The sequence below is a fragment of the Rhinolophus sinicus genome, chromosome 3 (assembly GCF_057876585.1).
Source record: "Rhinolophus sinicus isolate RSI-liver-muscle chromosome 3, RSI-T2T, whole genome shotgun sequence".
In the NCBI taxonomy this organism is placed as follows: domain Eukaryota; kingdom Metazoa; phylum Chordata; class Mammalia; order Chiroptera; family Rhinolophidae; genus Rhinolophus; species Rhinolophus sinicus.
Window position 1 is genome coordinate 69,672,927 of NC_142503.1, and position 11,222 is coordinate 69,684,148.

The 11,222-nt window shown below is 35.8% G+C and overlaps 1 pseudogene; it reads left to right on the forward strand.

The window, feature by feature from the left end:
* Positions 1-7,484: 7,484 nt before the first annotated feature.
* LOC109445520 (actin, gamma-enteric smooth muscle-like) lies at positions 7,485-8,606 on the forward strand (annotated as a pseudogene).
* Positions 8,607-11,222: the final 2,616 nt, after the last annotated feature.

Sequence of the window (11,222 nt, forward strand, 5' to 3'; positions counted from 1 at the left end):
GGAAGATTGGCAGGCTTACATAATGGACTATTTTGGCATTGGCAAAGTGTTGCAGTGGGAGAGAACTTGCAACTCCTATGTTCTATGGTTGTCAAAGTGAAATTTAGTGTAAGACTTGGCAGGGGTTTCAGAGCTATTTGCTATCAATTCCCTAAGAAGCTCAGACCTTCTCTTTTTATTCCAAGAAGGCAGACCCATTGGTCAGATTGTTCAAGAAACTATAATTATTATTCCTTCATATGAAAAAGGCTTGTTTCTTCTTCTTTTTTTTTTTTTTTTTTTTTTGGTAATGGTACAGAAATATATGTATTTTCCTTAATAGCTCTTACCACAATAAAAGGAGCCTTAATAAATATTAAATGTGTGTGTTTTGCATTTTTTCTCTTAGAAGGGCTTTGTTGTGATATATTCATTAAATTACCAATACCAATCAAATTATCCTGTGTAATATAAAAGACCGTAGGGAAGATGTGAATTTTACTCAATTCTACTAAAAATCAGCCCTAGACAATGCTTCCAGGATAAATGGCATAATTATCTTTCCTGGGTGCAGCCTTTGGAATTAGATGGGCAAGTCTTATTTCTTGTCCATTTGCTTGATAACTCTGGCACTTTGGCTAAATGCTCATGTGCTTCTTCATCTGTTAAATAGGTGTAATAAGACCAACTTCATAGGTTTTATATGAGGAAAAATTGAGATGATGCTTATTAAGTAATTGTCTCTGCCTGGGACATAATCAGCATTCAATAAATATGAGCTGCCATCATCATGATTAAGAAAAATCATGGAAAGAAAGTAGACTGGATAAATAAAAACAGATTATGGAGGCAGCTTTCTATTCCTTTATGCATATGGTAAAATGTAAGGAAAGAAGGAGGGCAAAAGTAGAGGAGACTGCATTCTTTCAAGGTAGACTAACATAATCTGAAAATACTAAAGATAGGAAGACATAGGGAAGGAGTCTCTGGCACATTCAATAATCCAAAAACCTGGATATTGAATGTCTTTATTAAGTCTGTTAATTGTTTGAGAAACTAGATTTACCCAGTCCCAAGTCAAAGGAGTTAGGCTTTTAGGGCACAAGTTGTTATGAAATATATCCCAAAGAAAGAGGAACCCAATGGAGCTAATTGAGAGTCAACTGAGAAGTTAAGGTTGGCTGCTCCAAACAAAACAAATGATGGGGCTCCAGGCCTGGGGAGCCTCACACTACTCATACTGCTCTTAGGAACAGGTCACAGTGAAATGTCTCAGTACAGATCAGGCTGATTCCTTTTTATTCACCAGGGCACAGCTGAAATGTGCTCTCCTCCTTAACAAGCCATTTCAGACTGGCTGATACTAACATCTTTTTCCCATTCTTTATTGTTGGCCTTATTTTATCTCTTCATTATACTTATTTTGCATTGCAATTTTCTGAATACTGTTTTTTATCTAATACGATTTAATGTCCTTGAGTGTGAAAGCCCTATATTTTTAATTTGCTATCATACAGAGAGCACTTAATGTAGTGGTTTTCACACAGTAAGCTCTCAATACAAATTTGTTGATTAAAAGGAGGAACAATAATTAACAATAACAAGGATGATAAAACACGACACATCTAACTCTACATTTGTCACACAAAATAAAGGCAAAATGGAAAGGACAGCCCCTCAACAATGCAGCTCTTGTAATATATCCCCCCCGCCCCTTCTTAGTGGAACCAGAATTTGACTTAACCTGACTTGTATGAAAGTGTTGGGGGCAAGGACGCAGGAAAGTCATTAAGTGATGTACCAATCATTCTCTCCCATTTCTCCAGCAATCACCTTGGTGGTACTTTTAATTTTAACACTTTTCTGCTGCCTTATACCTGATAACAAATTGTATAATCGAAGCCTGTCATGAAAAGCTGTGAAATTTTCAGCGCCATCTTCTTAACCTTTATAAAATTTTTCATTTCAGGTATCAATATGATAAAATACATTGTCATGCACTTTTCTGGACTTGACGAGAGAGAATAAATTCCAAAGAAAAAGGTGAAATTTAGGATTACCTCCAAGACCCTTGAATAGGACAATGTTCCTATCCTGTTTCCCCGAGGAGAAGACCTAGCCAGACAATCAGCTCTAATATGTTTTTTGGAGCAAAAATTAATATAAGACCCGGTCTTATTTTACTATAATATATGACCCGGTCTTATATAATATAAGACCCCGTCTTATATTAATTTTTGCTCCAAAAGATACATTAGAGTTGATTGTCTGGCTAGGTCTTCTTTTCCGGGAAACACGGTAACAAGTTCATTTTTAGAAAAAAAACAAAACGTTTCTCTCATAGATTAAAAGGACATGTTCTCTATGTTCTATTACCGGCTATTGTATGAATCAGAAAGGTCTTTTTGTATCTAAAATAGGAAAGGCTGCAAAGTAAACTTTCTATATAAACATATTACCAACATGTATCTTGATGTTGAAAAAAGCCTCTTTCCTTGTAGAAGTGATCACAGTGCTCTTGCTTTTTTGTTGACTCATAGCAATGAAAGACAATGACTTTTTGAAAATGTCTTTCATATGGATAATGCACTAGAGTAAGATGGTATATAGTTACAGACTTGAGATTTCTACACATAATCGGTTGAAGAGAATTAGCAATTTTCAGATTCACGACAAGCATATAATTCAAGCTGTTTTCAAAATCATTTGATTAAATGGAAAATAATTGCTTTTGAAATAGTGATCAAGTAAGAAGTCCTTCTGATTTTCTCCATTATTTTAAAATTTATGTAAAGAGGCACAATATACTCAGGAGAGCGCATTTTGATTCCAGGTTGATTTCTTTGATCAGCAGCTGCTGTTGCATAGAACCCAAGTTAGATTAATGGCCTAGCGATTGTAGTCTATAAATTGCCACTTCTTAGAGGAAGTAAACAATAGCCAAGATAAATATTTCATTCCTTGGAGTCTAAGCAAACTGTGGAGAAATCACTATGAATGGCAAGAATCCAGGAGAAGACAGAGAACAGAGAGAACAATAGGGCTGGGAAACAGAAGGTTCTTAGAAATGAAAAGAGAAGTTGGTTACGAAGCAATTCCATCTAAGTTTGGTCTAAGTTACTTGTATTCGATTCAGTACAGTAGGTCTAATATATATTTGAAAGATTTCCCCAGATCAAAATATGTTTGAAAGGTTCACATACATATATATGTAAATGTGCTAAAGACACATACAATATCCTTATAAAGAATACCTCTGTAATACTTGTAAAATATAGAACTCATCTATGAGAAAGGCAAAATTATAATACTTCATATATATAGATATGTAAAAACTCTTTGACAAAAATTAATTTCCTACATTATATAGTTACGTTTACATTACTGACATTCATAAAAACCTTTATGAAGGGTTTTAAAAGTATTATTATAGATTATAAAAATCATAAGATCACGGGTAAGAAAGAACTGAGATCCTAGGAACTTCATCTTGAGTTGTTATTAATCTCTCTGAGTAATTTTAATGATAACATGGATATAGTGATGCCTACCTCACAGGGGTGTTGTGTTGAAAGGAGAGATTATGCAAAAGGTAACTGTGTTAGTCCTTTCAGGCTGCTATAGCAAAATATCACACACTGTGTGTCTTATGAATGACAGAAATTTGTTTTTCATAGTTCGGGAACTGGGAATTCCCAGATTGGGATGCCAGCAGATTCATTGTCTAATGAGGGCCTGCTTCCTTGTTCATGGGTGGCTGTCTTTTCACTGTGTCCTCACATGACCAAAGGGGAGAGGGAACTCCAGGGTCCCTTTTACATGAGCGCTAATTCCATTTCTGAAGGCTCCAGTATCATGACCTAATCGCCTCCCAAAGACCCCATTTCCAAATAACATCATGTGGCATTTGGGGGTTATATTCAACATATGAATTTGGGGCCACACAGACATTCAGCCTATAGCAGTGCCCAACAGAGAAACAGCAAATAGGGATACGCAAAAAACTGTGCCCTTTTTCTGCCTCATTATTAATAATGCTGCTCTATAAAATATAAGCTTTTTATTGTTATCCATTTTTCAAGTACATTGGATGATCTTAGATACAGAGGTAAAGAGCTTAGTAAAAACAGAAGACTAGTTCATGTTTTTGGCCATCTCTCCAAGCCAAGTGTTTGAAGCAGGCAGCTCATGATTTTCCTCAGTTAATGGCACCAATGTGCTGATAGTAGTCAATGTATTATTGATTAAATAGGCTACACATTCAATAAAGGCCCGCTTGATATTTGTTGTGCAAGTTTATTAATCCTGTTTATATTTTCCTCCATGACAAATAATCTCACACACACACACACACACACACACACACACACAACACACACACACACTGAGGGGGGGGTGCCAAAAATGTATACACATTTTAAGAGATGTTATCTACACTCAAGCAGTAGTTCACCATAATCAGAAGTGTCTGGACGCTGATGGTAACCACTTTGAGCACCTCTTATAATTGCAGAAGTCAAACGTGACTTGTATTCATCTTTTGTTATCGGTATATATTGAGTATTAAAATTTTAATAGTTTTTTTCCTTTCTTAAAATGTGTACACATTTTTTGTCACCATATGTATGTATGTATATACATATATGTTTATATATTGAGAGAGAAAGAGACAGAGAGAAATGACCTTAAGATCACCAAAAAGTAGGTTAGATGATTTTTTTTCTAGTAATGATTTCATAATAGCTTATGAACTTACAAAATTGAGGCCCCCAACAAGTTGCACTGTCCAGTACAAAAGAGACTTATTTTATTTAAAAAGATGAGCATTGAAAGGCAGTCAGCCCAGGTTTTAGAGAAATTTAATACAGATCTGAGAAATATCTGACTTTTAAGAGCGTTACAAACTAAAGTCCCCACCAAAATGAAAGAAGCTTAAAATGTCCTCTCGACTACTGTGTTTGAGTGAATTTACCTGTATGAGTATGATACGAGTTGATATTTTTAGTTTTAAATGTTAAAGAGCATCACAAAACTTTTTTTACAACCAGCAAGTTTTATCTGTTGCTCAACTCTACCTTAGGTCAAGATAATAAAATCACATGAGTATAAAGAGGAACATTTATGTTCTTATTTTCTATTAAATGCAAATAAATAAACTAACTATGAGTTATGTTGGTAAAACAGAACTTGAAAAAAAGGATGCTAGAACATAATCTAGTTTTACATGACTTTTGTAGTCATGTTAAACAGATGTTGAAGATATGATTAGTAGCTTGGATTATATAATAATTAATGGATTTCTGTTTAAAGGACTAAAGATAGGCGTAGTCAATATGGTTTTTTTTTTTTCTTCATTTCTGTTATTGGTGAAATGATATAGAATGAAAACAATAAGGATAGCTATTTCATATTGTAAATTTACCGTATACCAGACATTATGCTGACTTCTTTTAGCATTCAACACATCCCATTAAGAAATGTAGGATACTACTACTGTTTTATAAAAAATGAAACTTAAGTTTAGCTCATGAAATTAATTTGTCTAAGTCATACTACCATTAAGTGGTAGAGCTGTATGTAATCTTAATTTAATTGCCTGTGGATTCTTAAAATAAATACTGCTTGCTCCTTCTAGTAAATCAGACAACTTACATCTAACTGCCTTTATTATTAGAACCAAATCCTTCTGATTTTTGAAAGAGTATAACATTCTTTTGACCCTGAGATATTTATGTCAATAGCCATGAAAAAATTTTTGACAGTAAAATCAATTATACTCTCGAAATTTTTAAAATGTTAGTGATAGGAATGCTATCAATCCAACATTTACTAAAACAGAAAAACAATACTCCTTATACATAATATCTAGGAAGTTATCTCTGCCCTGGAAGATTAAAGTACTCTTGGAGTAAGTAAGAATTAAGTGAGCCTAAAAAAAGATTTAGGGAAAAGTAAATTAGATTTCTATTTTAGTTTGTACCAGTTAAAGTGCTCTGAACAATGCGAGTAACATCTGAAGTAATTACAATGGAACTTTGTAGGCTAAAGGTGTTTTCTATAAATAATGTGCTGGGACCAATTAGCATCTCTAATGAAATATATAGAGCAAGTTTAAATGACATAAATCGAAATGTGCAAAGCAGGGGAATGTAAATTTTCTAGGAGAGATTTAATACATTTACTTTGGAACTATACCAAAGCTTTCACCTTCTGTGAGCAACATCTAAAATTGTGTCATAGAGAATCAAATTAGATATATTGTCTTTAATTGGTGTTTTTTCTTTATAGGGAAGGCTTTAGAAGAAGGAACTTACATATATAGTAAAGGTTCTGTTAGAATGGTTCGTGCCAAAATTTACATTAGGGACAATTAGAAAATAAGAATGAGTATTGGAATATATTGGAAGTGAAAGTATTAGTGTAAAAACAGCCAAGTCTTTAATAGGATCAATTAATTAAGAGTAAAATTGCCAGGGGTCTATCTAGATCTACCTACATAAGAAAACTCAGGATTTTTCAATTCTCCCTTTCATGAATTTCAGAAATTAGAGATAAAGTTCAGATCTATGATATGTCAATGAAAGACCATAAAGCAAATATGTCCATAAACTCATACAGTATCTATTCTTAGAGTTCTAGCAATAGACAATATGCCATACAAGGACCTTTAGGGGCAAGAAGGAGAGGAATAAAAAAAAAAAAAATACGAGCAAGAGGAGAGGAGGGAGGAGGGAGAGATGAGAGAATGAGGGAAATGAGGAGAAAGAGGAGGTAAAGGAGGAAGGAGGTGGGGGAGAAGGAAAAAAGAATAGGAAAGACATTTTTTCCTTTTGCAAGAGTAATTCAATTATCTTATTATGTCTCCACATTAATAAAGGAAATGTCATATTTATTCATAATAGTCACTATCAACTACCTCATCTGTTTTTCTCTTCAATCACTCTCTACTGTCTGTGGCGCTACTCAATGTCCTAAGCTAACTTGGAGTTATTTCGGTTATTTTCCTCTTTGTCTTTTCTAAACATGACAGGATCTTCCTTCCCCCCCCACCCCCCCGAGTTGTTCAGGTTGGTTCTTTGATTTTTATCTTCATAGCCATGATTTTTGCTCAAGCACTCTAATCTGACAAGTTAAAATTTAAAATTCTTCTTTACAAAAACTATAGATAAAAAGACAGGAAACATTGGAACATATATAATATAATAGACCAAAAGTCAGTATCCCTAATATAGTAAGAGATTTTTTATCAAATTAAAAAAAAATACCATCTGAACACACAATGTGATTTATAGATGATGTAATACAGAATTGTACACCTGAAATCTATGTAATTTTACTAACAATTGTCACCCCAATAAATTTAATAAAAAAAGAAAAAGATAAAGAAAATACCATCTAGATTACTCTGGTATTTAAGCCAAAGACATGCCAGCCCTCGGTCAGCAGGAGAGGGACCTCTTATACGTTTGGTGCTCCAGCCCTCATTTCACTCAGCCACACTCACCATGTGGGAAGAAGAGACCAAGGGGCTTGTGTATGACAGTGGCTCTGGCCTGTGCAAAGCTGGCTTCATAGGAGATGACACCCCTGGACTGTTTTCCCTTCTATTGTGGGCCACCCTTGCCACAGGCTGTAATAGTAGGGGTGGGAAAGAAAGCAGTTACATGGGGATGAAGCTCGGAGCAAGCGAGGGATCCTGGCTCTCAAATATCCCATTGAACACAAATCATCACCTACTGGGATGTCATGGAGAAGATCTGGCACCACTCCTTCTACCATGAGCTGGTGGTAGCACCTGAGGAGCACACCAAACTGCTCACAGAGACCCCCCCACACCCCTAAATCCCAGGACCAACAGGGATAAAATGATCCAGATCACGTTTGGAACTTTCAATGTCCCTGCCATGTACATTGCCATTCAAGCTGTGCTCTCCCTCTGTGTTTCTGGCTGCACAACAGGTATTGTCCTGGATTCAGGGGATACTGTCACCCACGGTGTCCCCATCTATGAGGGCTATGCACCAGTCCCCGCCATTATGCACATTGACCTGGCTGGCTGCAACCTCAAGGACTACCTCATAAAGATCCTCACAAAGAGAGCCTGTTCCTTTGTGACCACAGCCGGGCAAAAATTCATGAGAGACATCAAGGAGAAGCTGTGCTATATGGCCCAATATTTTGAGAATGAGGTGACCACAGCAGCCTCCTCTTCTTCCCTGGAGAAGAGCTATGAGCTGCCAGATGGGCAGGTCATCGAGATGTTCCGCTACCCCGAGACCCTCTTCTGGCCTTCCTTCATTGGCATGGAGTCCACTGGAATTCATGGAACAACCTACAATTCCATCATGAAGTATAACATTGACGTCTGCAAGGACTTATACACCAACATTGCCCTCTCTGGGGGTAGCACCATGTACCCCGGCATTGCAGACGGGGTGCAGAAGGAGATAACAGCCCCGGCCCCCAGTACCATGAAGATCAAGGTTATTGCTCCCCCAGAGCACAAATACTTGGTCTGGATCACAGGCTCCTTCCTGGCCTCTCTTCCCACCTTCCAGCAGATGTGGATCAGCAAATCAGAGTGTGCTAGATCAGGGGCCTCCATTGTACAAAGGAATTGCTTCTAACGTCAGAGCAGATTCTCTGGGGATCTCCTTGAGACTGTTCTATTACCAATCATGAAACCTTAAAAAACGAAACAGGCTAGGAGGAAAAACAGTGGTCTAATAATAAAGGAAATCATTATCCAATAAATATGTAAAAATATTTAACTTTTATAATTAAAGCAAAACAAAACTTAACACTATATCATTTTCATCTTTCAATCAGTCTATTCAGATAATTTTTTTTAAATTAAAGTTTATTGGGGTGACAATTGTTAGTAAAGTTACATAGATTTCAGGTGTAAATTCTGTAATACATCATCTTTATCTCACATTGTGTGTTCACCACCCAGAGTCAGTTCTCTTTCCATCACCATATATTAGACCCTCTTCTAGAGCCCCGCTCTGCCCTCCCCCTTTACTCTCTGGTAACCCCTAAACTATTGTCTATGTCTATGAATTTTTGTTCTTTCAGTTGTTTGTGTTGTTCTTTTGTTGTTTTTGGTTTATATACCACTTATCAGTGAAATCATATGGTTCTCTACTTTTTCTGTCTGACTTATCTAGTTTAGCATTATAATCTCAAGATCCATCCATGTTGTCACAAAAAGGTCCTATTTCATCTTTTCTTACAGCCGAATCATATTCTATTGTGTATGTATACCACAACTTCTTTATTCATTCGTCTATCAAAGGACATTTTGGTTGTTTCCATGTCTTATCCACCGTAAATAAAGCTGCAATGAACATCGGAGCACACATGTCTTTATGGATTAATGTTTTCAGATTTTTTTGTGTAGATACCCAGGAGAGGGATTGCTGAATCATATGGTAATTCTATTCATAATTTTTTGAGGAACCACCACACTGCCTTCCATAGCGATTGTACCAGTCTGCATTTCCACCAACAGTGTATGAGGGTTCCTTTTTCTCCACAGCCTCTCCAACACTTGTGACTATTTGTCTTGTTGATGATAGCCATTCTGACTGGGGTGAGGTGATATCTCAGTGTGGTTTTTATTTGCATTTCTCTGATGATTAGTAATGTTGAGCATTTTATCATATGTCTATTAGCCATTTGTACGTCCTCTTTGGAGAATTGTCTCTTCAGGTCCTCTGCCCATTTTTCAATTGGGGTGTTTGTTTTTTCGTTGTTGAGTTGCATGAGTTCCTTGTATATTTCGGATATTAGCCCCTTATCAGAGGCACTATTTCCAAAAATCTTCTCCCATTCAGTTGGTTTTATTTTGACGATGGTTTATTTTGCTGTGCAGAAGCTTTTTAGTTTGATATAGTCCCATTCATTTATTTTAGCTTTTACTTCCCTTGCCTTTGGAGTCAAATTCATAAAATGCTCTTTGAACCCAAGGTCCATAAGTTTAGTACCTATGTTTTCTTCTATGCAGTTTATTGTTTCAGGTCTTATGCTTACGTCCTTGATCCTTTTTGAATTAATTTTGATACATGAGGTTAATTACATGAATGGATATATATGGATATACACATATTAATGAATGACAACAATATTTTCATTAGGTAATAAAATTGTGAGTGTTTTTATTTGTTTATGTTTTAGAAAGTACATATAACACTATGGGTATATTATACTTTTACTCAGCTCATTTACCACCTTCTACATAATTGTTTTGAAATCCTGTTAGTGATTCTTGAAGTTTTCTGCTTAGATGCTCTGATCATGATTTGTGCATTTCTCATCCATTAATGTGTATAAATAATTGTACCAACTCGAGCTATCTTTGCCATTCCTCTCATGCATGCATGTGCGCAACTGCATTTTGGTTGCATAAAGAGCAGAATTCCCCCTCAAAGCAGCTAATAAATGGGGAAATATATGGGCTCATAAACTTACTAAGTTTAAGGGTGGGCACGGTACCCTTTGAACTAGCAATAGACACATATTGTTGCAAATTAAGCGTACTTATTTCTAGGCATGTCTTTTTCATTTGTTAGCAAAGATGAGCACTATAAGTTCAGGCTTTCATAGGTCTAATGCCTGAAAATCCATGGAAGATATTTTGTTAAAATTTTGTGCATTTTCAGAAAAAAAATGAAATAGGGACCAGGGGGAAAAATAGGAAAGATCAATGAAAACTAAGAGCAGGGGTTTTTTTTTAGAGATAAACAAAATTGACAGAAAATTTAGTTAGATGAATGTGAAAAAAGAGAGAAAGAGAGAATGAGAGAGAGAGAGAGAGAGAGAGAGAGAGAGAGAGAGAGAGAGAGAAAATAAATAAATGAAGTCCTGACTCTGGGTAGTGAACTCACAATGTGATATATAGATGATGTATTACAGAATTATACACCTGAAATCTATGTAATTTTACTAACAATTGTCACCCCAATAAACTTTGGTTAAAAAAAACAAAACTGATACCACAGAAATACAAAGGATCATAAGAAACTACTATGAATGATTATAGGCCAACAAATTTGATAACCTAGAAGAAATAGATAAATTCCTAAAACCATACAACCTACCAAGGCTGAATCATGAAGAAATAGAAAATCTGAACAGACCATTTAACAAGGAGATTGAATCGGTAATCAAAAATCTGCCAACAAAGAGAAGCCCACCAGATGATTTCACTGGCAAATTCTACCAAGCACTTTAAATTAATA